Consider the following 21,330-nt stretch of genomic DNA (forward strand, 5'->3'; position numbering starts at 1 on the left):
GAAAGGATGTGGAAACCACAAACGACGTTTGCTTGAAAGTCACTGGCTGCCCCTGCCTGTTCTTGGCGGTGTGATTACTTCTCAGCCTGGTGACTCATTTCAGCAGAGGCGGGACAGAAACCACCTGACAGCTGGGGCCTTTTCTGGGACTTCTTCGCAGGGGACTTTGCCCATCAATAAAGAGGAGATTCTAAAATGGAGCAGGGAGCTTGCCAAGAGCCAGCAAGTAGCAGTTGAAAGAGCAAAGGTAGGGACTTGAGCGAATCCTTTACTCGCTTTAAGCTGATATTTTGTCCTCGTGAGATGAGACTAACACATGTCTCTCTGGGACCTTGTGAGCCCTGGGATTATGTGTGTAAAGCACCTGATGCCTGGTGGCCACCCAGGGGCTGGCAGCCTTCTCCCCTCCCAGGTGTGCATGACTGCCGGGGCTAGCTGCTCAATAGTCACTTTGACCTTCCTTTGGACGAGGCAGTGTCCCGGCCACCCTTGGGGCTCTATGCTCAGGTCCTGGTGTAACACCTGTCACCGGGAGCTACATAGCAGAGCAGGTAAGGACATGGACACTGGAGCTGGACCACCTATTTGCACCCCTATTTGCTAGCTGGGTCCCCTTGGCCAAGTTACCTACCCTTTCCTGCTGGGACACTAAAACGGGGACACTAATAATACCCATGTCTTAGGGCTGTGGGGTAATAGATACCTGGGAAAGTTTGGAACACTTTGTAGCACACGGGGACGGCGGTGTGAGTGGGGACTGTGGTTATTATTGCTTGGTGCATGTTGGTTGAGTTATATTGCATTGTGTTTGACGGGAGAGGATATGGGTGTCGCCAGGATGCTTTACTTTTCTTGCAGCCCAAGTATCAGTTGCCATTGCTCGTCCCCACCTCAGATTTTCCCTCCCTTTCAGCATCTGTAAGATTTTACAGCGAAGGGCTAAAGAAAACTCCACAGGCACAGAATGTTCAGGAGGAAGTTTCCTCATGTTCTTGTGAATGTTGATAACAACTCCCAACCCTCTATTTGATGGGAGTTTTCTGGTGTGGGTTTTTGAATGTGAGTAGCCGTTTTATCAGAAATTGTTTGTGTTTGTGGGAGTGTTTGGTGGGAAATTGAAGTAGGGGGTTTTTTGTTGATATGGAAGCTTTTCATTAACTGGAATATTTCGAAACTATAGCTTTATGGAAGTGTTGAGGCTAACTCAGTGGTATTTAATTTGCTATCAATATGCTTTGTTCTGGGAGGGTGATGGCACCGTGAGCCTTGCTGTTCCTCCCTAAAAATGTGCTTGGGTGCCTTCCGGGAGTGTGCCTGGCATGCTGCTAAGTCCTGAGGATAGGAAACAGACTGACACCATTCCTCGGGCCGCTGGGAAGTAGCCTTAGAGTCAGACGGACCTGGGTTCGAGTCCTGACTCTGCCACTGGTAAGCTGTGAACAGTGGGCAAGTGATTTCACTTCTTTCAAAGGTGTTCCTTATCTGTCAAATGGGGATGGCACTGTTCTGTGTTTTACAGGTTTTGAGGATGGATTGAGATGGGTATGCCCTGCACATTGCCTGGCAGAGAGCAGGCTTTTAGAAATGGCAGCTCTTGGTTTGGCTGCAGCTTTTGGGCCTGGGGGCAGGAGCCTGACTTGGGGCTGCCCTTGGGCCACTTCCTTGCCTTTGTGCTCTGCCTGGCAGAATGGGCAGGGTCACTGTCTGGGAGACGCCTGTGTCTGAGGGCGAGAGAGGCCTGGTTTCCTTTATGTTCCTCTCAAGCACCGCGCAGGAGGCCGGGAGGAAACCAGGCCCTCAGAGGTGGTGGAGGTGGCAGAGCCGTTTAGTGGTCAGAGTAGGGGAGCCATGGGGCCTCAGGACGGGAACTTGCACTCACCCACACACAAGGGGCATTGGCGGGCTGGTTCAGGGAGGGCAGCCTGGGAGTCAGGTTTGGGCAGCGGGTTGTTCCAGAAGCAGCAGCTCCGTGTGGACCCCCCAGCCCCCATAAGATTTCATTGCACGAGAAAAGCAAAACATGTTTGAGAAGCACCCTCTGGTCTTTTTTTCTTCCCACACTTTTGTGTGCAAATTTCATATTTCACCAGGCCACACTGTACCAACTTGGTAACCCGGCCTTCTTTTTTTTTTAATTTTATTTTTTAATAATTTTTTATTGTTATGTTAATCACCATACATTACATCATTAGTTTTTGATGTAGTGTTCCATGATTCATTGTTTGTGCATAACACCCAGTGCTCCACGCAGAACGTGTCCTCTTGAATACCCATCACCAGGCTAACCCATCCCCCCACCCCCCTCCCCTCTAGAACCCTCAGTTTGTTTTTCAGAGTCCATCGTCTCTCATGGTTCATCTCCCCCTCCGATTTACTCCCCTTCATTCTTCCACTCCTGCTATCTTCTTCTTTTTTTTTTCTTAACATATCTTGCATTATTTGTTTCAGAAGTACAGATCTGTGATTCAACAGTCTTGCACAATTCATAGCGCTCACCATAGCACATACCCTCCCCAATGTCTATCACCCAGCCACCCCATCCCTCCCACCCCCGACCACTCCAGCAACCCTCAGTTTGTTTCCTGAGATTAAGAATTCCTCGTATCAGTGAGGTCATATGGTACATGTCTTTCTCTGATTGACTTACTTCACTCAGCATAACACCCTCCAGTTCCATCCACATCGTTGACCTGGCCTTCTTTTTAAACACCACAGTCCAGGGCTGCCTGGGTGGCTCAGTTGGTTATGTGACTCTGCCTTCGGCCCAGGTCATGATCCTGGAGTCCCAGGATCGAGTCCTGCATCGGGCTCCCCGCTGAGTGGGGATCTGCTTCTCCCTCTGACCCTCCCCCCTCTCGTACTCTCTCTTTCTCTCATTCTCTTTCTCTCAAATAAATAAAAAATCTTAAAAAAAATAAATAAACACCACTGTCTATTCTGAAGGCTTCCCCACTACTGGGTTCCTCAGTGGTAGTTTCTTCATCCCTGGGGAAAGGGGGCGGGACATAAAGTGGAAGGGGAGGAGTCAGTGTGACTGCCTGGAAGTGGGGCAGGACCAGAAGTGGGCGGGGCGGTGAGGGGTGACTTCGGCACCCTGGGGCGCGGCCTGGCAGGGGTGGGGAGGCCTGGCAGGGGTGGGGAGGCCTGGCAGGGGTGGGGAGGAGAGGGCTGGCCCGCAGTGCGAGAGGCTCAGAGGCACGATGGAATCAGGTACTTCCCAGGCCGCCAATGGGGTTGTGACCCCGATGTGGGTGGCGGCGTTGATTTTGGAGAGATGTGGCCATTATCGTGTCCTGGGTCGGTCCGCGGGTCTGTCCCGGAAAGGGGTTGCCTTAATTCACTTAATCTGTGCCACAGCCTCAGGAGGCAGGACAACCTCAGCTCCTGTGACATGACTTGATGTAGGTCCCACAGGCAGTAAGGGATGGAGCCAGGACTCAATTCTGGATCTGACCGACAGGCTTCCTGGGGAGGCTTGGGCTTTCAGGGGAGGGATCTTGGTGATCATGGAGGGCTTCCTGGAGCAGGTGGTGGTGTGGCTTATAAACCTTCACTAAGCTGAGTATGACACCAGGGTAAGAAGAGTCGGGGTTCCAGTGCTGCTGCCCTGTGTGCATTTGGATCAGACACACCCTCCTCTCTCAGTTCTCGGTCCCATCTGTACAATGGGGAAATGGTACCAGATGGCCTTTTAACATGTCGCTTCCAAGTCTGGAGCTCACTTCTTCTCTACATCAATGTTTGCTAAATATTTTTCACTTTAGGGAGCCTGGCATCTGACTACTGACACCCTCTCCCTCCCCAAGCTCCCCTTGTGGTTTCAGGGTGCCAATGGGTGTCCAGGCAGGGGGTCACTGTTCATGACAGCAAGGACTTTGCCCTGCCCACCATTTGGACAGGCTCTGACTCCTGGCCACCAGGCTGTGGATGCTGATAGGAGGTTCAGCCCGTGGGGGATACCACAAAGCAAGCCCTGGGACCCGACAGATCTGTGTTCAAATCCCTGGTCTTGCACATTCAGTGGAAACTTCGGTCCATCAGTCCACCTCTGAGAGCCTCTAGTTCCCCATTTGTAGATGTGGAGGTAGTCTCTCCCAGCCTTTAATCTCCTTGGCCCCGCTGCCCCATTCCAACTGGGTCAGGGTCACGTGGCACAGTGCTTCTCCTTGTTCCTGCAGTAAAACAGCCCAGCAGCTGGGAGTGGTAAGGAGCTTGGCAAATGTTTGGAGAGATTCAAAAATAGATCAAAACGTATAACACAGCTTAACTCAAGCTTCAGGAATTCTTCCCTGTCCCTTGCACTTGGGCTGTAAGTCCTGTGTGGATCCTTACCCGTGGCTTGCCTCTGGCCTCTTCTCCTTCACCAGATGAAGACACAGCTTCATCTCTGTCTCTGCCCTCAGGAGGTCCCCTCCAGGCAGCCCTCGGTGTGGACCCTGAGCAACTGGTCTGAAATGCACAGGTGTCCAACCTTTCCCTCCCTGGCAGAAACCTCTCCATGGCTCCCTGCTGTGCTCAAGGTCAAGTTCAAGCCCTGTAGGGATTTATATTTCTTCCTTCCACGAGACATCCATTCACCCCCAGGGCAGAACTGCCTTGTTCATCTCTGTATCTTTAGTGCATGGGAAAGTATCTGGAACTTAATAGGTTCTCAAGAAATGGTAACGATGCCGTTTATTGTTTGTGGAACAGGGTACCTCGCCACTATTAGGAATGTCAGTTCCGGCCCCATGGATGTCGGTATTTCTATCTCTTACATGGATGAGGAAACAGGTGCAGAGAGGACAGGGGCCTTGGTGGGATTCAACATGATCCTGAAGTAAATACATGCTTACCCTTTAGAACCTCTTTAAAGGGACTTGTGAAGCATCTATTGCTGTAATTGGAGAGGAGAAGTCTGAGCCCTGAATCCCAAGTCTTTACCAGGCTCAGAGACAGCCAAGGATTGGCCAGCGTGGGGCAGGTGTGGTCTAGGGCAGCGTCCCTCTGCCTGGGCAGAGCCGGGTGGGAAATCCCGCCTGGTGCCAGCCACGGGGTGAGTCCTCAGCTCAAATCAGGCCACCAGCTTTATCACCTGTACGTAGCGTATCTGCAATGTGAAATGCTTGTGGGACTCTTTATCACTGATATCTGCTGATTTCTAGTCATTAATAGTTTCCCATTATGAACATAAAACTCTGTGAAATGATGAATGTCTTATGAAAAGAACAAGAAAATGGCATTCATGTGTATTCTCACCACCCTTCCAACCACTGTCAGGGTTCTTTCCAGCCTTGTCCAGAGGCAGCGTGAATGAAATGTTTTGCTTTTTATGTAGAATGAAGGCAGCTCACTCATTTGTGCCCTGGTCTGTCCCTCCTGAGCTGAGTGACCTTGTGCAAGTTCCTCAACCTCTCTGAACCTCCGTGGCCTCAACCACAGAGGCCTAGAGAATTCACCCACCTGCCAGGGTTGCTGCTTTCTGACGGTTGGTTTGGTGGGTGGGGAGAGTTGGAGTGGATCAGTGGTAAGGGAAGGTGGGGATCAGATGAGGAAGGGCCTCATTCAGGCCCAGGAGTGTGGTTTTCACCCCGAGGGCACTGGGGAGCGGAGGGTCTGTGAATATATTTTACTGCTTTCTAATTCTTAGAGAAGTAGTAATGGCCAGGATCAAGGGACCCTGAATGAGAACTCTGCACGGCTCAGGGTGACCATGGATGAGAGGGTGACTGGGGGGCTGCATGGGGTGGGAGAGGGTGAGGAGGTGGCCCGTGGGAAGCACACTGTGGAGGGAAGCAGAAGAAACCAGTCCTCAGCAGGGAGATCGGTGTCATGGTCTAGTTGGGAGTGCCGAGGGGTCAGAATGGGCCAGAAGGGGAGGGGAAACTGAGGCCCATGGCAGCTGTGTGACTTCTTCAGAGTGACTCAGGAGGTTGAGGGGTGTGAGCTCAGGTCCCCTGCTTTTCTGCCCCGTGACCTGACTGGCCAGCTCCCAAGGACAGAGGGGACTCCACAGTCAGGCTGGAGGGCGTGTGGCTTGTGTTTTCTTAGGCCGGAAGCCAAAGACCAGAGCTGGCATGAGCTGAAGATTTGTCATCCTCTCTCTCTCTGCGCTCAGAGTCCCTTCCAGCTGCTGTACCCTGTTGTCAAAGATTATTCTTTACCTGGTGATGCTTATTATTCTTGGTTATCATTATATTTTGCTTTTCTACTTGATTAATTCGGGGAAGTCTGTCTGTGGTCCAGAGTATCTCTGACAGACATGGCTGCATACTGCAAACAGTTGCTTTTAATAAGTGCTCTGAGGCTTGGGTCAAGAAAAATCATCGTTTTGCTACAGAGACATTATTGTGACAACTGCTGACATTTGAATATGAAACATGTATCAAGTACAGAACTGTGAAATATGTATCAATGATAACATTTCCTGGGTTTGCTAATTGTGTTGTGATTTCATAATGTCCTTGGTCTAAAGAGATAAAAGCCACGGCATTTAGGGTGAGATGCTGTGACTTCCGCAGCTTACTTTCAATTGTTGATAAAAATAGATGGAAATGTGTTCTTTATCGGTAGATAAAGCAGATGTGGAAAAATGTGAACAATCAGTGAGTCTAGATGAAGGAATAAGGAGTTCATTGTACTATTCGTGGAATTTTTCTGTAGTTTTGCAACTTTGCAAAAATAAAAGATTTGAAAAAGTGTTGCTGAGTGGGGAGGTGTCTTAAGGATCTCGGGGTCCACCTGTCGGTCCCGTGCCCCCCGCCCCACCCTCGTCTCAGTCAGCTTGAGGCAGAGAGAAGTGCCTGCCCCCAGAGTTCAATTCTGAGCAGCCTCTTGGGGTCCAGTTTTGAAGTAGTGGCAGAGGCTTTTGACAAAATGCCTCCCCCCCCCCCCCATAGAGAAATCATTACATTTTTAGAATCTTTGCTTTGGGATCAATTTTCCTTCAAATATTCATTTCTCCCCTCTTGTTTTTTTTTTTTTAATTTTTATTGCCTTCTAAAATGGCTGAGGTAGTATTTGTTGTAATTACTCAAACAGAGAAGAGAATGCAGAAATTAAGAGACCCTTGTTGTCTCCATGCCCTCGGGGGGGGGGCGGTAGCCGGTGGTAGGTGTAATCCTGCGGAACACATACGAACATGCATGGACATCCAGTAGGGTTGGACGTCTTATCATTTTTATCCTTTGTTAACCTGGTTAGCCGGCTTCCTCCTTCTCCTTGAAGATGCAGCTTGGGGGTCGTCTCCAGGAAGCCCCCACCCAGGCTCTCTGTGCTGACGTCATCCTTTGCAGTCATCCGAATCTGAGCCGCCTCCCCTGCCAGGTCTTGGGTAACACGAGGGCAGCTGTTACTGTTTCACAGTCTGTACTTGAGCTGGGAGCCCAGGAGATGCACAGTCAGTGTTTGTGGAGGGAACAAATGTGCACAGGAGGCATCCCGAGCAGGGAGGTCTCGTGAGCAGAGCCTTGCAGGTACAAGAAGCTTTCTTCCTTCCTTTCTTTCTTTTTTTAAAAAAGATTTTGTTTATTTATTTGACAGAGAGAGACACAGCGAGAGAGGGAACACAAGCAGGGGGAGTGGGAGAGGGAGAAGCAGGCTTCCCGCGGAGCAGGGAGCCCGACGCGGGGCTCAATCCCCGGACCCCGGGACCATGACCTGAGCCGAAGGCAGACGCTTAATGACTGAGCCACCCAGGCACCCCTACAAGAAGCTTTCTCATTCAAAATGTTCCTCCTGGCCCCTGGGGAAGAGAGTCCCAGGGCCGTGGGTGTCTGGGGACAGAAAGTCACTTTATGGAATGTGGACACTGCCTCTCCGGGGCTCCCATGCCCTGGCTGATTCTCTCTCGGCACTAATGCCCTACATGGGTCGGGCTGATGGGGTGGCCGTGAGCTACCCAAGGGCTGGGCCGGGCCTGGGTCCTCTCTTCTCCCCAGGGCTCAGTACAGCCTGGTTTGCTGGGGGGTCTTGGGGACAACAGGAAGAAGCCCAGGCCAGGGCTGGAGCAGCACAGGACTCAGATGTGGGCCTGGCCTGGGTCTCTTTATCTTTCGTGATCCTGACTCCTTCCTCATTATAGGGGCACTGTTTTCTGCAGCTGGGATCTATTAATGTTATCTGCAGCTTGTCTGATGGATGCCAAGGATGGGGTCACTGCCAGCTTGAGGAAGTGGGAAGTTGAACGGGGTTGGAGAACCGAGCAAGATTCTCAGCCAGTGTGCTCACGCAGTGTCGAGAAAAGCATCCCTTGCTCTGAGAAGCCGTCCCGGGCTCACCCCCCATTTCAGGCCAGAGGGGCCCACCGATCTGATGGTGGGACTGTAGACAGTAGAGCATGGACCATGGTTTTGAAGGACTTACATCCTAGGGAGCGAGCGGGGCTGGGAATCCCCATGTGACGCTGTGTGGCCTGCGTTCTGGGAGAGTGGTCAGTGTCATTGGGGAAAATATGGAGAAGTGAGAGACATTCTGCTTTTCTGTTAGTTGTTGATTAATGTAAATACCAATAATGTCTACATAGCTTTGTGAAAATATCCACTTCACCAGTTTCGGAATCCAGCACTTTCCCATTGAATGGAGGCATAAACGGAGTGGGAAGGTGGCTTTGGAAATCAGGGATTGTTGGTTCCCCTGATTCTGTGCCAGGCCCTGGAGAGTTTGGAGATGAGAGGTGCATAGTCATGCCCTCAGGGCGCACCTGGCCTAGGTGATTTTTGAGGTTGAATCATGGGTATTCAGAACACGCACACTGGTCTTCCCACACCAGTCACTATTTTGCACTTCTGCCCTTGACATTAAGTTCTGAACAAATGCTGAGGCAAATTGAAGCAGGTTATGTGACAGTTGGCTCTCTGTCCTTCTTTCTGCCTTTCTTGTCTGCCTTTTTGCCTAAACTGGCATTCTTTGCTGCTGGGACTATATTGTGAATATCTAGTGGTGGTGATGGTGGTGGTAATGGTGATGGAGATGTTGGAGGAGATGGTGGTGGTGACTGTGGACACAGGGGTGGTGGTGGGAGGGGTGGCTGCACTCAACCTGGAAATTCCAGGCCCGTAGTGGGCATTCTTATCAGTCATCACTTTAGCTCTCCACGTCTGTTGCTCCCTCACAACAACCTATGATTTAGAACCACCACGGCCCATTTTCCAGGTGAGACGCCTGAGTCACAGGGCCACGCGGTGCCAGCTAGAGGAGGCTTAAAAGCCTGATAGACTAGCTTTTGAATACTAAACCAGGGGTACCCAACTGTGATCTCGGCATTGAGCATTCTGTCACCTGGGCGCTGGGTGGAAATGCACATTCAGGGCCCCCAGCCCATGCGATCCACCTTGCTGGGGAGAGGCCAGTTAAGGAGAATTCGAGGCACCCCTAGGCTGGTTGTCAGGCACATTACGGTTGAGAACCGCTGCCCTAAGCTGCCCCCACTCCTGTCCTCAGTGGCCGAGTCAGCTTGGACCCAGGCTCGTGGGACTCTGGTCTTATTGCTCAGTGGCCTGCCAGCAATGTGGCGTCACCTTTACACGGGACGTGGGCCTCACCCCTGGTGAGGTGAGGGGTTCTAATTTAAGAGTGCAGGTGGGGAGAGGAGGGAGGAGGGGCGCTTCTCAGTCAGAGTGTGTGTGTGTGTGTGTGTGTGTGTGTGTGTGTGTGTGTGTGTGTGTGTGTGTGTGTGTACACGAATCCCCTGGGGACCTTGTTTAAACTGCAGGTTCTGGATCGTGGGTTTGGGTGGGGCCTGGGACTGTACCTTTCACAAGAGCCTGGTGACGCTGACATGGCTGGCCTGTGGCCCCACTTCCAGTAGCCAGGCTCTCGGCAAGAGGTGCTCACACTTGCGGTGGCATCAGCATCCCACAGAGCGCTGGTGAATGCAGACTGCTGGGTCCCACCCCAGAGTTTGGGGTTTAGTAGGCCTCGGGACCCGAAATCTTGCAATTCTAGCCAGCTTGCTGGGGATGCCAGCACTCCTGGCTAGAGACCGGCGCTGGAGCACACAGGGCCCTGAGCCAGATCTTTCTGCTTTGGCTGCACATTGGAATCAACTTAGAAACCACCGAGACCTGGTCTGCACGTTGGGGTCCTGAGTCGGTGGGACTGAGCAGAGCCTAGGCATTGGGAATTCTCAGTTTCCAGATGATTCTCACGTGAGACCCACTGCTCCAGAGTTATTCTTTGTACCCTGGTTGCCTAGGTGCCTGGGGAGGTGACAGCATCATATTAAGTCAGGCCTACCCACTGAGAGTTCTGGTTCTGGCCCGGTGGAGCCAGGCAATGGCACAAAGAATAGATTCTCTTGGTGTTCCTAGTGGGCAGTGGGGCTGGGACAAACTCCCTCGCATCGAGTGCTGGCCCCTCGTAGCTCCCCGGGCCACCAGACCCAGGCCCTGGGGAGCGGCCCCTTGTTCTGAGCCTCCCCTTCTTGCCTGTGACAGGCGAGGCATCTTTGCAGTCAGAGACCTACATGGAGACTCTGCTTTTGCTGCTCCTGGCTGGACCGTGGCACCTTCGGCAGCTTCGTTCCCCTCTCTTGAGCTCTTTCTTCTCTGTGAGATGGGAAAAATAAACAATTTGCTCCAAGGAGTTGCTTGAGAAATAGTGTAGCACAGTGCCCGATGCCCAGGAGGTCCTCTCAAGATGAGTATGTGCATCTGTCCAGCTAGTGTGGGTGGTCATGGGCAGCAGCTCTCAGACACAGGTGGCGGGAGAACCGCCTGGAGCCTGCAAGATCTGGGCCTCTGTGAGCTTCCTCAGCCACCCCCCGGGGTTCCGATACATGCAGTCTGAGAACCACTGATGTGATTCTGATAATCTGATGTCTGGGGAATCTGATAAATGACGGTTATTATTCGCCAGTGGCTGAGAAGGACACCCCAGATTTTACATATATGAATTAGTGTTTTTGTTTTCTTTGGGTAAATACCCAGTAGTGGGATTGCTGGATCATAGGGTAGTTCTATTTTTAACTTCTTGAGGAAGCTCCATACTGTTTCCAAGAGTGGCTGCACCAGTTTGCGTTCCCAACAATGGTGCAAGAGGGTTCCCCTTCCTCCACAGCCTTGCCAACACCTGTTGTTTTAGCCATTTTGGCGGGTGTGGGGTGATGTCTTATTGTGGTTTGGATTCGTACTTTCCTGATGATGAGTGATGTTGAGCATCTTTTCAAGTGTCTGTTGGCCATCTGGATGTCTTCCTTTGCCGATTTTAGAATGAACTTGTTTGTCTTTTCATTGTTGAATTAAGAGTTCTTTATTCTGGATGTAGACCCTTTATTGCATGCATTTCTCCCATGCTGTGGGTGGTATTTCCCCCTTCTTTACGCTGCCTGTATTCATTTCCTAACCTGTCATAACAACTATAAATTGGGAGACTGCTGCTGTTAGCCGCCGTCAGAGTCCCATCGGCTCTGACGAGATAGGAGCTGGTGGAGGGTGGGAAGGTGGGGGCGAGAGGTGAGTGCGGGGACAGAGAGCTGGGCCGGTCCAGGCCAGGACAGGACGGTGGGGACAGAGAGACAAAGGAGCTAATCCTGGCAGGACTTGGGGCCTGTCAGGTGTAAGAGGAAGGGAGGGGTAGGCTCATGTAGGTGGACTCGCAGGGCTCGGGCCCAGATGATTGACTGGAGGGTGGCCCTTTGCAGAGCCCGGGGCCCCAGGGAGGAGGAGGAGTTTGGAGTAAGATGGATTCTGAGAATGCTAAAAACAACAGCCGTCCTTGAGTGCGTCTGTGCGCCCGGCGCTGTTCGGAGTGCTGGACGTGGATTGTTGCATGCAATGTTTGCCAGACCCTGAGTGGTAGAGGCTGTTATTACAGACAAGGAAACTGAGGCACGGGGTGAAACCTGTCCAAGACCCACAGCTAGCGCGGTGAGCCAGGAGCCTGAGATTTGAGCCTCCAGGCTGCACTGCTGTTCTGATGTGGGCCTGTAGCGCCCCCCTGTGGCCGATAGGCAGACCTCTCCTGTCGGCTAGTTTCCACCTGTGGTATTTATTGGTCGTGGGTGAATGGTGGCCCCCAAGAGAAACGGGCACGTCCTAATTCTTGGAACCCGTGACTATTACATGGCAAAAGGTGTTAAAAGAATTTTGAGGGGAGGAACTTATCCTGCATTATGTGTGTGGGCCCTAAATCCAATTAACAATTGTCCTTAGAAGGGTGAGGCAGGAAATGCGACACACAGAGAAGGCCGTGTGAGAACGGGGTAGGGACTCCACAAGCCAGGTCATGCCACAGCCACCAGAAGCTGGAAGCGGCAAGGAGGGATTCTTCCCTAGAACCTCTCGGGGGGTGTGAGGCCCGGCTGACAGCATGAATTCTGCCCCATGATCTGGACTTGGGCTTTTGGCCTCCAGAGCCGTGAGAAATTACCTTCTGTGGTTTTAAGCCCCCAGGTCTGTGCTTATTCGTTAGAGCAGCCATGGGAAGCTAATGGCAGTCTGCGTCCCGGGGACTCCGGCCCCTGAACTCTGCAGAGCCCAGGCCTCCAGCTCTCAGGAGCATGGCCATTTCTTTCCACTGGAAGTCCTGCAGAGCCTGAAGCTGGATTTGATCAGGAGGCAGCAGAGCTGAATGGTCCAGCACCTCTCATGCCCCAGGCCGTGGCCTCACGTGGTCACCATGAGGCTTCTCGGGCCAGCCCGCTGGCCCTGGCTGGGACCGATAAGCCGGCTTTGCTGGTGGCGGGAGGGCACAGCAGTGAGCGGCTTTGCAGGAGCAAAAGGCCTGGGCTTGCTTTTGCACGGCTGTCCGTCAGTTCTCCCGGCTGTTCCACAGCCCTCGCGCTGTCCCGGACCCCCTCCTTAAACTCCTCCCTGCCTGCGTCTGCTGGCCTGTCGGGTCGTGAGTGGTGCTGACGGTTGGGGGATGCAGGTTATGGAATCAGACACACTCGGGTCCCACACCTCGCTTCTGGCTGGGTGACCTTGGGCAAGTCACTCAGCCCCTCTGAGCCAGTTTCCTCCCCTTTACGATGGGGGTGCGGATGACATGGTCATGCTGCATCCCTAGCAGGGGGCCGTGGCCATGGAAGAGCGGATGGATGGGACGAGGTGGTACTTTCCCAGTGCCGTGACTGCCTCGTGCAAGTCAGCCCATTCCGTGAAGTGTAAGCACAGCTGCATTCTGGGACTTAAATGTAAAACCTCATCTGGATTGTGGAGACGAGCGAAGATGTCTGTTTTCACCTACTCCTGCCGCTCGGCTCCCTGGGGGCCTCACCCGGAGAGGCCAGGGTCAGGCTCACATGGACGCACCATTTCCCAGGCCCTGGCTGACCTGACAGTGTAGGAGCAGGCTCGGCTGTGATGCTGGGCTGTGTCCTGGCCCTGGTGGCCTGGCCTGGCTACCGCCTTGGCGGGCCTTCCTGCAGCTGAGTCACGTCACTTGTCAGACCGGCGGCCGGCACTGGTTCCCACCGTCCTCCAGTAAGACAAGGTCCGAGTTCAGGAGTGTCCCTCACAAGCCCCCTCTTGACCTCGCCCCTGTTCCCACTGAGCTCTCAGCGTCCCACACGGTTCCAGCCTGCTCCATCCCAGATGTGGCCCAGCCTGCATGTGCAATCTGCCCATGCAAACCCTCCGCTGTATCAGCGAGGCACCACATAGCCCACTGTGCAAACATGACACGAGGGGCGCTCCAACACGGCCCATTCCCTGGGCCCCTGTGTCCCGTCTTCCCAGTGATCCTTCCTGATCGTCTCCCCACCACCTGGGCTCCTTGCTCTCCCCTGGGGCACCAGTTCCCCTGCCTGCAATGTTCCGTTCCTTTTCACTGGGTCAGCCCCTTCTCCTCCTTCAGAAGTCTACTCGGCATCGCTTCTTGCTCACAGTCTTTGCGGAGGGGCGCCTGGCTGGCTCAGGTAGTTGCATGGCCGACTCTTGATTTGGGCTCAGGTCATGATCTCAGCGTCCTGGGACTGAGCCCCACCTTGGGCTCTGTGCTCAGTGGGGAGTCTGCTTGAGGAGTCTCTCTCTCTCTTTCTCCCTCTGCCCTCCCCCACCGCCGTGTGCTCTCTCTCTCAAATAAATAAGTACATCTTAAAAAGAAAAAGTCTGGGGACCTCCATGTCTGGGACAGTTTGACCCTCCCATCGGCCAGTTTCCTTTCTTTGGGAGCACCTGTCTGGGGTCAGTCATCTGCTCAGTCGTCGGTATGTTTGACTAGTGTCCGCTTCTGCCCCTCGAGGGTGGCGTGTGCTGGTCTGGACACTGGCTTCCCAGGGTCCACAGGGCCGCGCACGGAGGAGGGGGCCGGTGAGTGCCCTCCCACCGAATGGCTGGAGAAATCCGGAAAAATACACGTGGTTCCTCCAAAGAGCGGCCTTTTCCTACTCCTCTGGGCCCTAACCCTGCACTCTGGTTGAAGCCCCTCCTCTCCCATGTCCTGGCCCCTGTCCCACCTGGCTCTTGTGGGTGCTGATTCTCAGGCAGCTCAGGGCTACTTTCTCTGGGACCGTCCCTGAACCCCAGGCCCCCACAGGACTGTGGGGTTCCCTGTCAGAGCTCTTACGTCCTCTGTCTCCCTGGAGATCTTCCCCACCGGACTGATGTCTTCACAGAGGCTGGGAGAGACCCACCCACACATGGGGTGCTAGGAGCAGATGCCCCCTAGGCATGTGGAATGTGAACGAGTCCGACCCAGTAAGTGCTAACAGTGACCCAGAGCACCTACTATGTGCTATGCACTGTGCTAGGCACTGGGGGCACAGTGGTGAACATGACAAACCATGCCCCTGCCCTCCAAGAGCTTATCTGCTAGTGGGGGCGGAGGAGAACACGCATAGACAGATGTATGACATGGGAGGTGTGCTGAGATCTAGAACTGTGTGAAGGGAGGTCTGGAGAGGCCTGAAGGGAGTGAGGGAGGAAGTCATGCAAGCATTTGGGGGAAGGATGGTCCCGGGAGAGAAGTAGCAAGTGCAAAGGCCCTGTGGTGGGAGCATGCCTCGTGGGTTGAGGAGCAGCAGGAGGCCACTGTGGCTGGGACCAGTGACCAAGGAAGTGAGGATGTGAGGTCTGAGGGGTGTTGGGGGTATACATGACAGAGGACCTCAGTGTTTGATGGCAATGATGCTGTCTTACCAGGGCCCACGCCTTTCCTTCCCAGGACCCTGCATTGTCAGCCAGCCAGTCTGGGGGTGCGCCCTCTTGCCTGGATGGCATAATGCCCTCACAGGCCTCCCTGCTTCCACTCTTACCCCTCAAAGCTACTCCACTGGGTAGCCAGGGGGAGCTTTTTAATGGAAACTGGGCCTTCGTGTTCTGTTGCTAAAAGCCCTTGCCTTTGTGCATTCAACAGTAATGGAACTGTGTTCAGTCACTGGAGAGAGTAAGTACAAGGCCCAGATTCTAACCTTGGGGAGGCTCCATCTGCCTCCAGTAGAGGCTTCACTCATCTGTGATGACTTCCATTTCCACAGAGCCCTCCCACCAACCCCCTGCAGTGGCATTGCATCGTGGGAAGAGAATGGGCTGGGGTTGCACTGACTAAGGGTGGGGCTGGGATGCTCTAGCGTGGTACCTACACATCGTGAGCGTTCAGTGATCCTGAGCAGCTAGGAACACGACGTCATGGACGAAATATGACAATAATCATCAGGGAAGAGTGTGTCTGGGCGGGAAGGCTGGGGTCAGGGGTGTCCAAGTCCACTTAACGGTCAAATAAGTTAGATTACAAAATGCAGGCTCAATCTGGCAACATGGAGGTCAAGGGAGGTGAGTAAAGGCCAGTGGAGGTCAGGGGAGATGCATGCGGCTAGTGGAGATCAGAGCCGGGGAGGAGGAGGTCAGTGGAGGTTAATGAAAGTCTGAAGAGTGCAGGGAAGGTAATTGGAGGCCGGGGGAGGCCAGGGGAGGGGAGTGGAGGCCAGCATAGCTGCATGGGCTAAAGCCGTACTGCAGGGAGGTGAGGGGGCCATGCAGACAACAGATGGAGACAGCCTCGATGAATGTGGACGAGCAGAGAGAGCCAGAGGTTGGGGGGATTGGGCACGGGGGCAGGGGAGGCTCTGTTTTGTTTTAATGGGAGGGACCTGAGGATGATAAGCTGATGGTGAGGCGCTCCTGGAGAGAGGACAGAATGGGGAGGTTTGGGGAAAGGTGGGAAGGAGGGGGGGGTCCAGGGCCCAGGAGAAGAAGGGGGTGTTGATTTGGGGGTTTTAGCTCTGTTTAGTTTTCTTCTGCATCCTTAATAAAGAAATGCCATTTTCCTCTCTCTCCTGAACATTCTGTGCTATTTTTCATAGCTTCTTTTGATTTGGTTATAAATGGAATCACCTTCCAGTTTTATGCATGGGTTGCTTATTGCTGGTATGTAGGAAAGAAAACAATTGGTTTTTTGTTTGTTTTTTGGGGTTTTTTTGGCATCAAGCCACTATCCATTGCTTTGAGGGACCCTGAAGATCCCATCAGTGTATTTCCAAACAGATGTGTGCCTTACACCTCTCCCCATCTTCATTTCTTCCTCTGTTTTCTTGGCCCAAAAACTACCCTCTCCCGTCTCCCCTGCCCTTGGTGGGAGCAGGCCACCTTCTTTTTCCAGGAATTCCAAGCCTCTTGCCCCTGCCTCCATATGGAAATAGCTTTCTGGGTTCACCCTGTTTGTGAGGGCTGTGATGTCACAGGTATCTGTATCCGCATGGGTTTTTTCCTGAGAAAGGGGATCTCGCTGCTTGTGACTGGCTTTTCCCATGCGGCAGGTGTGGCCGAGATCTTCCCACGGCCTCCACGGTGTGGGCATCCCATGCTTGATTTAACCAGTTCTGTACCATTCCCGTTATTCTGGACTATGCCCTTGTCTGATCATTCCCTTAGGGTAGATTCTAGAAGTGAAGCTAGTGGGCCAAAGTGATCCATATTTAAATTTTTCACAGAAATTGTCAAAGAGCACTCCAGAAAAAGTTGTGCCAATTTGTACCCACCGAGAGTGAATGAGAATAGCAGTTTCCCAGAACCTTGCCAACCATGAATATGGAACATCTCTGCTAGTGGGATAAGTGAGGATTCTCCTTCTGGTCCTCATTCCGTTGGTTACCGATGAGGCTGAGCATCTTACTGTGTGAGCCCTGGCCCCGTGCTTCCTCTTCTTTGGGGAATTACTTCATTATTCATACTAATTTTTCTATTGGCATGTTGCTTAAAACAACTTTGATTTGTAAAGACTCTTAGTCCATTAAGGATATTAGCCTGTGGTCTGTGATACGGGACAAGTATTTTCTCCCAGCCTGTGGTCTGACGCTCTTGCCACGATGCTTTCCCTACGCAGAGCTTCAACATTTGTGCCTTCTGTGGCCGCTTATACTTTTTTTGCCTCCTTTCCTATTTGTGTTTCGGAGATTTCTTTGTTTTGTGGTTTCTTTGTGTTTATTTCAGTTTGCAGTCCACCTGTAAGTTCTTTCGCTGTAGGGATCTAAGTGGATATCCAGTTCTTTTGGCTCCCAAACAGCTAGTCCTTCACCCAGTGGTTGTGGACCAGCTGGTATCTCTCCCCGCTGGTGTGTGTTAAATTCCTGTCCACCCTTGGACCTGGTTTTGGACTTTCTCTTCTGTCTCACTGATCTTTTGAGCAGCCTAGTTTTTCGCCCTATGGAGAGAGGCACACGCTTCCAGCTTGGAATTTTCAAACCAGATTTCATTTCAAGCTAAAAACATGGACTTCCTGTAAGAGTATGACCGCGGCTGCCTGGGGGCAGGGAGCCCGGAAGGCCCTGTTGGGGTGATCACCCTTCCACTCCAGCCTTTCTAGAATGTTCTCATTCCTGCTTTCCATTGGTCATAGCCCACCCATGGCCCCAAACCCCCAATCTGTATTTAACCTACAGACATTTGCTCACCACCTCCCCCTCGGGGCCCTGCATCAGGGTAACCAGATGAATTCACCAGGGGCTTCCAAAGCCACAGTCTCTGGTGCCTTTCTTCCCCACTGTGAACCTTCATGGCCTTGTGCTCATCTGCAGCATCTCCGAGATCCCTACCTGGGGACAGGTGGGCAGGCGGACACCACCAGCCCACTGCTATCCCTGTACTGGAAGGTTCTTGGCCTTCAGTGCTTTGTGCTTGCGTTGTGGGCACTGGTGGGAAGCTGGAACATGCAGGGGAGCCGCTGGGACGCCTGGAGCACCTACTGTTTGTGGGACACGGTCTGTCGGCAGTCCTGCGAGTGTCCTGGTGAGGTAGCCCATTCTTAGGTAGCATCCCTGTGAGGTAGCCTGTTCTTGCTTTCCAGTCGGGGGACAGAGACAGAGCGGGCAGGAGTGACCTGGCCCAGGGCGACGGAGCCAGCCCACAGCTGGGGTCCCCCCTTGTTGCACTGTTCTCTAAGGCTGCAGCCTGGGGACGACTGCCCAGAGAACTCTTCTGCAGTTGTACAAGCTTGGTTCACTTTGTTGTCTGGGGGACTAAAATGACCCATGAAACCAAGCTGAGCCAGCCTAGGGCTATTATGAGGACTTCACTGGGAATAGCCCCCCACCCCCTGCAAGGCTCTGGCCCGTGCTTTGCAGAGAGCTGGGTCTCCTGCACGGCGAATGTGAAGACGTACCCAGTTAGATCCAGTGTAAACACAAGGAGGCCAAGGCTCAGAGGGCTTGGGTGGTGTGTCTGAGAGTCTGAAGACTGCTGTATCTATGCATTGTCTCTTCCTAAATGTCACTCATTACCTTGTACAGAAAACTTGCTGCTTTTTAGGGAATTTTCAAGTGAATCTCACTTGGTTCTCAGAACAACCCTGGGTAATGGGCCAGATTCCCATCCCCAGCTCCTCTTTTGCAGATGAGAATGACTTGCGCAGGGCACTCGACTCTCTTACTAGCCATGGGACCAGTTACAGGAAATGGGGGGCTGTGGAGTGTCAGCCGGTAGGTCCGAGTTCTCCGAGTGCCAGGAAGTCACAGCAGGACTGACAGCTGTCGGGGACAGACCACACGCCTGGCTGAACATCCAAGGCCAGTGGAGTAACCAACTAGCACCAGCCTCTGGCACATCCTGCGCCACCAAGGAAGATGTTGAAAAACCCTCCAGCTGATGCTGTCAGGAGCATCCAGGTGAAGACAGGTGCCACCTGCCATTTGCATCCGGTCTTGAATTTATATCTCAGGAGCTAAGAGCTGGATGGCCAGAACTACTGGGGGCTGAAGCCAAAAGCTTAGAACAGATGGCATTGGATTAATTTTTGCAAATCGTAAGAAAGGGAGTGCACAGCAATCTGTTAGCTGTGTTGGCATTTGATTTTAATTTTTTAAATCAGAATCATGGACTCCATTAGTTACCATCTTCTATTAAATCTAAGATGCCATCAATTGAGAGATGCATCATCATTTTTGTACTGCTAAAGAAAGGGGCAGAAAGCAACACTGACAGAGTTAGGCTGTAAGACACATTCTAATTTCAGAAATGTTAAAAAGGGCATAAGCGTGCACCGCTCCCTTGTTCACTTGCTGGCAGACCACATCTCAGGGCTGGCTTTGTGTGGGCACAGGGGGATGAAGAGATGCTCATGGTCCCTGCTCCCCCAAAGAACATGGAACGCTCAGCAACATAAACACACTAAACAGATTCATTTCAAAAGTTTGCTGATCAAGGGGTTCGTTCAGGCACAGAATATTTCTTGAGCACCTACTCTGTGCCAGGCACTGTTCTAGGCACTGAGGACCCCACAGTGAACAAAACTTCTCATGGAGCTCACTCCTTCCTGTGGCAATAAATGGGCATCCTCAGCAGCCGTTCTCACACACTGCCGTGCCGAAGTAGTCACGTGCAAGAAATTTACGTTCTGACTGCCGGGCCCTCCTTCCAGGGTTTGCCACTCATCAGGTCCAGGGTGAAACTTAGGAATCTGCATTTTCACGAGCATGCCAGGAGATCCCAGGGCAGGAGGACCTCAAACCGGAAAGTGACACGTAGAGCTTTGGTGTTAATGACTTCGTGGTGTCCCATGAATGTTCTAGAATACACTTAGCTGTTGGGTATTTAGCAAATACGTAGTTGGTTTTGTATCTTCCTATTGTAAACAACACATCCACGAATGTCCTGCCGCTAAATAGTTGCCTCCCTTCTCCTTGGTTTCTTTCGGGTAAATTGGACAGGCATCCTTGGGCTGAGTTTTTAAGGGTGAGGTCGTCTCACTCTGGTTCTCCCAACCACCATGTCTGGCCCCAGAGCCTGACTGCCTGGGTTCACTTCCCACTTATTAGCAGGGCATTTTTGAGCGAGTTCCTTGCCTTGTCACACCATTTCCTCATCCCTGAAATGGGACAATAATAGTACCTACTTTTTAGGGCTATCGTAAGGAGTAAATGACCAGAGCTGGTGGACAGCGCTGTGCCGGTAGCGGCTGTGGGGGTGGTGAGTGCTGATGTTGCACTGCAGGGGGAGGGGAGGGGGAGAGCTGAAGGGGGAGGGGAGGGGAGGGGAGACCTGTTTGTTCTGCACACCGCCTGCATTCACAACTTGGGCGCAGCAGCGGCTCTGGGGACGGAAGCTCTGGATGTGCGTAGCCAAGCGTATACGACTTGATGCTGGAGAACAGACCTCGTGTCACGAATCCAATCTTAGCCCGACTCCCACACTGCCGCTGGAAACATCTTCCCACCACACGGGTCTGGACGTGTTTCTCTGTTTGCATCTCCTCCCTGACATCCTGCTGCCTAGGCACGAACCATAACCTCCTTTACACACTGAACTAGGAAGGAGAGCCCTTTAGAACTTCGTTTCAGCCTCATCTGATATACTTCCACCCCCACCCCCACGTGCTCTGTGCTGCTGTATGACAGGAGTCTTCACGTGGGAGGTGATGGTGGGATTTGGCTGTCATCCCTTGGCTTTTGAGGGATGAATAGGAGTTTTCCAGGTGGAGAAGGAAGGAAGGAAGGGCTGTCCCGACAGATGAGCCAGGGCGTGCACAGGTGTGGCAGTGTGTTTGGGGTGATGTTAGGTTGTGGCTGGGTGTGGGGTGTTGGGGTGGGGTACATGGCAAGGAGGGTGGCTGTGGGCTGCAGAGGTGGGCCCAGCATCGGAGGGCTCTTGAAAGTCTCCCTAAATTTCCTCGTGTCTACGTCTTCAGTAGTGCCTCTTTCTAGGCTGAAATGCACCCCCACTCATTTCCTATCTTTTTAAAGGACCGTAACCATCTGACAAATTCCTTGCCTAATTGCTAAGGGCACAGAAGGCCTCCCCTTCAATTATTTAGTCTGTCTTGAAACTGGGACTTGGAAGGCGCCCAGTCCTTCTTTACACGCTTTGTGGTGAATCCCTTCTGGGAAGGCAGATGCGACATCTCTGAAGGTTTTTCTTGCACGAAGTTTGATGTGAAAGCGACAAAGTTATTAAAATAACTTAGCGGGCTGAGATGCGGCTC

At 52.7% G+C, this 21,330-nt stretch overlaps 1 protein-coding gene across 10 annotated transcripts in view; it reads left to right on the forward strand.

The window, feature by feature from the left end:
• Positions 1-21,330, forward strand: part of LOC113924622 (janus kinase and microtubule-interacting protein 1) — a 251,395-nt gene that overhangs the window by 16,708 nt on the left and 213,357 nt on the right. The window contains exon 1 of one of the 10 annotated variants that reach the window (XM_027598637.2): positions 163-247. The exons of 7 other annotated variants lie outside the window; for them this stretch is intronic. The gene's annotated coding sequence lies outside the window, so the exon portion shown is untranslated. Of the gene's footprint in view, positions 1-162; positions 248-1,319; positions 1,429-7,343; positions 7,455-21,330 lie in introns of those variants that run through there. 2 more of the 10 variants (XM_027598638.2, XM_027598635.2) reach the window with 2 other exon arrangements.

The sequence above is a fragment of the Zalophus californianus genome, chromosome 2 (genome assembly GCF_009762305.2).
Source record: "Zalophus californianus isolate mZalCal1 chromosome 2, mZalCal1.pri.v2, whole genome shotgun sequence".
In the NCBI taxonomy this organism is placed as follows: Eukaryota; Metazoa; Chordata; class Mammalia; order Carnivora; family Otariidae; genus Zalophus; species Zalophus californianus.